Below are 6609 nucleotides of genomic sequence, written 5' to 3'. Positions count from 1 at the left end.
GCTGCTGAAGAAAAAAAAACACGTTTGCTCTGAGCCATTTAGCGAGAGAAGAGAGCCGTTGTTATTTGGTCTTGGGTATGGATTTTAAAGACAACACCTTTGGACTGATATAAATCTGTAACATTAACCTGATCGAGAGGTTTGTCAGGACGCACGTTTAAAACTACATGAGTGAGTGAGAGGTCGGGATTCATCTACTTTCCCTTTAAGGTTATAAGGTCACACACATCCTCAGTAACTGCTGAATGTGATGTGACTAGACCAAGTTACGGCACATTCAAACGTCTGAGGTCATTGGTGGCAGTGGGGGAGTTAAAGCATATTTATTCCTGTTTTGTTGCGTTATTTTGTGAACATCAGCTGCTGTAATATGGCAGGCAGCTTGCATCTACACTCCTTTGACCGAGATAAGAAAATGAGGCACAAAGTGAAAATAATGATTTTTTTAAAAATATATATATTACATATTGTTTATTCAAGTAGGAGATGTTCTTCGCAGTATAATGAATAGGGCAGTTGAACGTTGCCATTCATTGTCTGAGACGCTGCCAGTTCCACCACTGATATCTAATTTTGTTTTTCCATAGCGGTGAATTGCAGCCAGCAGTGGAGCTGCACTGGCATGGTCTGAGTATTTTTCCACTGCACCGCACCGCGAGGTAAAGATGTTTACTGTGACCACATGTTGGAGGTGTAGTAGTCACAAACCACAGAGTGCCTCTCACCTGCAGACCTTTTCAGCTTACTGTGTTTTTGATTGCATTATTCCAAACCAAAGATGTCCAACACTGTAGTAAATTTGGCCTACATGTTTTGGAGAATAGCAGCTGTAATTAAGCTCTATGATAAACACATTGCATTTCCTCTTTTCAATAAAAGCATCCTACTGAATCTCCAGAGGAAAGCAGCAACAGCACAGCCAAAGCAGCAGAAAAGATTGGTTCTCATCACCATTAACTTAACACAGCTTTAATCAAAGCGATCAGCGCAGAGTAAAATCTGAAAAGTACAAACAGGAACACAAACTCATCGGGGCTGGAGCCACCGCAGGACATTTTTAGACACACCCTTAAACAAGTTGTCGTATATCAACTGTGGCCTCTTGTGACCTGATCAGTGAAGACATGTTTCAGTGTAGATTGTAGAGGCCTTTGTAGCATTTCCAAGCCCTTGTTTTACTATAAAATGTCTGTTTTACTTGATATTATTATGTTCTTTGGTATTCTGTACTTTCTTATGTTACAAATATTCATGTTTTCAGGTGTCCCGTTAAACCGAAACTCGAGGTACCATTTTATATAAAGGCTACATTCTGGTGCCTTCTGTGTTACCAGAACATATTGGTCGTGGTGGATATTTCCACTCAGCTGAGGTTTTTATTCGAAAACAATCTTCTCACGAGCAGATGCTAAAAAAAAAAAGAAGCAGTGATGATTACTATACTGCATACTGTATAAACAATATACATACCATAATATACTGTATATACTGTAGGCATATATATTTACTAGAGAGCACAGTGAAGTACAGTAAAGTAGGAATCTGTGAACCAAAGAAGACTTAACAACACAGTGTGTAAGAAGGGAAAGGAATGAATATTAGATCAGCAGGTCAGTTAAGGCTAAGTCGCAGCAACAATCAATGCACGGTACTCACACACACACACACACACACACACACACACACACACACACACACACACACACACACACACACACACACACACACAAACAAACAGCAGGAATGGGTAACCTCCTACGCACTCCTACACAGTTCCTTTTATAAATACTGTACTGTTCTTTTTTAAATAACACACACCTACATTCCTTTAATCTTCCTCCACTAATCTACAGCATGTGCACACTCTGTGACTGTCTCCAATTAAACAACACCTGCACAGTGATTTGTCATTATGCTGCAGTGGACGACAATATAAATATCCCCGTTATGAGCACTTTTTACAGTTCCCCCCAATGATCAATAAATTGTTGTGTTAGATCTGTTAAAGTGTTGCCTCAGACGCCCAAATGTAAAGGGTTGTTTTCAAAAAGTGGACTGTAAAATCATTCCATATGAACATGTAGAGTCCTGATCTAAATATTTAATGCACTCCTCCTGTCACAATCATCTGTTTCCCCTGATTTGAATGAAGCAGGGGGCTCATGGATCACTGTCATTTATGTCAAACCACGTGACTCCTGATGATGCATAATTATGTCAAATGACTGATGATGGCGTTATGGCGCCTGAATATCATATGCATTCATATCTGTTTAATCATAGCTCCACAGAGCTAAGATCTTAGATGGCAGGCTGCTGTTATATCTCTGTGTGGCCGCAAGAGTCATTTTTTTGGGGGAAGACGTGTTCATGAATAAATATGTTGTCAATATATGTCTCCAGCCTTCATAAACATATTATCATTGGTTTCTCCTCTAGCCACATAAGGATGCTCCGGCTGCATGTGCCAGATATGTCTCATGTCGCCTTTTAATGAGCATATTGAATAAATATCTGTCTGACTGACCTGTGAAATGAGAAAACTTGAGTCATTCTGAGCATCGGCAAAACACATTGTTAAGAAGAGGTGACGACATTATGAAGGCATAAGGCAAGGGTCACAGTGACGAGGGACATTTTCACAGCAATGCAGTTCACAAGCGTAATACAGCAATCTATGTCTGAGTATCTAGCACCACTCTACACATCCATGTGTCCAACAGATTAATAAAAAAAAGAACAGACTTAGCTCATACCAATGAAATGGTTAACCGAAGTAATCAAAACTGTAATCACTTGTGCTGCGGCTCAATAAGAATGTGTGCGTGCAGTGATGTCCAATAACACAAAGATGTCCACCGGCAGACGCTGTCCGTCCTCCTGGTCAGCCTTTGTGATCAATCAGCTCAAAAATTAGGCAGAAGAGAAATTTCAGACTTGCGTTGCTGTATTGATTCAAGAATCAAGTAAATTACTGGTGACAACATGAGACCAAACAGAGCAATCTATATTGTGTGTTCTCAAGAGCACAGCAGACCGTTTCCATTATCATTACCTGGTTACAGGACTGGCTTTAACAAATTACAAGGTTGGCAGGGAATGATGTTTAAATGTTAATACGGGAAGCTTATTCGACATAACACAATGACATCACTGACTGTTGTATCACAGTTTTAGACTTGTTTTTTGGCTGTACTTCCTTGTTGTTTTGGGCCCCATAAAACCCAAATTACCCAAAAAATGTTCCCTTTTTTTTGCATCATTTCTTTTTCTTTTTTTTTCTGACCTTATTAAAATAGATTACCTGGAAAAGTATTGACATTTTCTGTGCCACAAACTCCGCATGCACATTTTATTTAGAACAAAATATGGAAATGACCATGAGGCATTTTCATTACTTTTTTTCAAATAGGAAAATAGTATATAATTTTGATATCTGTGCATATTAATGCAGCTTTCATGCTCTTTCCTAAAATTCACGTGCAGACAAAGTAATGTATTCTAATGTTATTATTTCTTTATTGACATAAAACTACAATAATACTAAGTCAAATAGAGTTATTTATGAGCTTGAAGGTGTAGTGTCCATCATTGGAGTAAAAATTAATATATCCAAGTCTGTCACTGACACAACAGCCCCAAAAAACCAAAACAAAAGAAAAAAGTCAAAGAAAAGCTCTCTCATTATGGACAATAAGTAACATCAGGATTACATTGAGATCAAATACATCAAGACACCGTCACAACAACATCAATCAGACCCCCTGGGCTTTGGCCGTAATCTGTTTTGCCTTGGACTAATGAGATGAGGCAGAAGCTGTGTGAGGAGTGAATGTGATGTTTGGACTCCAACAATTACATGTTTGTACCGTTCATGTGATGGGGCCTCATGTGGCAGTGATCTGAGTATGACTGATCTTAATCTTTACCCCACCCCGCCTCCCCATTCTGCTAGTCCTTAATCTGATCTCATCAGTTTGGCTATTCTAATCTACTTTATGCAAGCTTATCAAACTAATCATTGCACACAGTGACAGTGCAGCGGGAGACATAATGTGCTTGTGACTCAAGAAATGGGCCAAGCGGGGCTGTTTATATTTGAAGGCCCGTCTAAAGAGCCTAAATGAGATTAAGTCCTCAAAACTGCAGACTTCTAAGTGAAGTTAGACAATCTATTTTACTTACTCTCTATACTAGATTGCATTACGGGCTGCAACTGTTTAGGTCGCCCTTTGTCATTGTTGATGGCATTAGCTGCACTAGAAAAGGAAATAAATCCAGAGAGTAAGAAGGACCACTCTGTTTTGAGAGGATGAACCGTTAAAGTCACAAGCCGATCCTTCCCTAAATAGATAAACGCATAAAGACCTAATGTGCTCATTGCAGGAGACGATGAGAGGGCCCATTTAAAGCCTTGTAAATCAGGTTCCGCTGGCCGTTTAATTAACTTGTAAATTAATGCACCATGCTGTGTAAATTGGTGGGTGATAAATATTCATGCAGTTACCTAAGAAAAGAGCAAGGACGTATCACATACTCAACCAGATTGGGTTTGCAAGCAGCACACCCAGTAAACACCTTATTGGTATTTTATAGACAGCTCATTTGCATTTCTTATGCTTCACAGGTTATGCAAAAAGAAAGAGTCACTCTCTGTGCCCCTGCTTTCACTTGCACCACCCCACTCAGTTTCTGTTTATCTTGCCAGTGTCAGGTCATCGTATTATACAAGGCGAGCTGTCATGCACTTAAAATACTTCTAACAGGCACATTTGAAGCCTGATTTATCAGAGATTTTGGAAAAGATACAGATACTTTAAATGTTACTTAAAGCAGCACATTCACAATACAGACAATTGGAAAAAGTGTTTGTTTGTTTGTTATGGGAAAGTGTGAAAGTTCAGATCAGAGTGTGTCTCTGCAGGAAACATAATATCAACATTCAGGGAACCCTGTTATCCTACAGGGAGATATCCCAGCCCCGGACATTTAGGAGCTGGATTCTGCTCCATCTATTTATATCAATATGCCTCCACAGCACTTCAGATAAGGCTGAGGTAAAAACAGCAGCTCAGATAATGAAAACAACTGCACTTAACCCAAAATCCTCACTGCCCGTGTGGGTAATTTGAGGAGCAGATCACACAAGGCTGCTAGCTGATTTGATTCTTTATGGGGCCAGTAGTCAAGTCATTGCTCCTGCTGGCATAATTGACCTGCACAGGGCATGGTAATTGACCTTGTGCTGAGGACAGGGTGGCGAAGTGCTGAACCAGCACTGTGGGATCTGAAGGAAATGGGGAAATGAGATAGGGGTAGTTTTCACTATAGGCCTACATCATTATCATGGAACGTGATTATTAAAAAGTAACACTACACTGACTTGCTATTGACTGATAATGTGCTCAGAGTGGCAGTATTGTGAATTAATCTCCACTTAATTAGAGTTTAGGGCTAAGTTTAATTTCTATGGCAGCTTCTGTTTACTGTGGTGGAGTTGTATAATCATAACTGTGAGGACACACTGTGGCTGCAGCCTGTTTTCGTCAGTGAAACAGCACCATATACTTCTGTGGGGCAGGGAGAAATGAATCTCACCCCCCTCCGAAAGTCAAAACACAGACTCCTGGCTCCCAGCAACCCACTCTCATCACTATCACACCGCGGTATCTAGCTGCCTCCAGCATTTCATCATTACGCACAACCAGCCATTGACGCATTGAGATCAGGAGAATTTTTTTGCGTCATCATGATCACTGTTTTATATGACCATATATGGGTGTTATCTGTTTCGTTTACAGGGTTGGGTCTTTTCTTTTTTTTTAAGCTTCAACCTTCTGTCGCCCTAAAAATTGTAGGCGTATGTCCTCGTCCTGGATTTTATCTTTCATGCCGCCACACTCTGTTTCTGAACGGGAAGACAAATACAGAGATAACGGAGCCTATGAATAAAACAGCAGGCGACGGCGTTACGCAATAAAGCACACTGCACTATATCTGCTCGTCCACGTTTCTTTTACTAGTTGTTTACCAGGAGCACTTTGACGCTTTCACTGAAGACTAAAAATGGGAAGAGGGGGTAGAATATCTCGTTTAAACCCTGAATGTATTCTGGCTGAACGGCGCAGTGGGAATATTAAGTTCATGTGCCAGAGCTGCAGACTCGACTGGGTGATGCTTGTTTACCAGTTGGGAGAGGGGGACTGGAGTAACTCCCTCCACAGTCACGTTAAAAATGTGGCCAAGGGATTGTGAAAGACATCACTGTGATAAGGATAAACTGTGAAAATAGAACAAAATATATGAATTGCAGAGTTGAAATCACTTTGGCTCGGTTTTGTTTTCTCCACTCTGTGCATATTCAGGTTATATGTTTTAGAATCCACCTCAACGCCTTAAATGACGCAAATAAAGGCTTTATAGGTCAGGAACATCTCGTTTGGAAGGCTGTTTTGGGATTATATCCTAATATAAAAATATCCACTAGGCCAAATGATGGATCATAGCTATAAATAAAAAATACAGTCCTCCTGACTGACTACGCTCAAATGAGTCGGAAGAGGGCAGTGATAGTAGGAGGCTCTCTCTCCCTCTTTCTCTCTCTCTCTC

This window comes from Brachyistius frenatus, unplaced genomic scaffold (genome assembly GCF_029030835.1).
Source record: "Brachyistius frenatus isolate BFR_SWC_R1_liver_20210118 unplaced genomic scaffold, ASM2903083v1 Contig_120, whole genome shotgun sequence".
NCBI classification, from domain to species: Eukaryota; Metazoa; Chordata; class Actinopteri; family Embiotocidae; genus Brachyistius; species Brachyistius frenatus.
The sequence above is the reverse complement of the archived record's forward strand: the minus strand, read 5'-3'. Positions refer to the sequence as shown.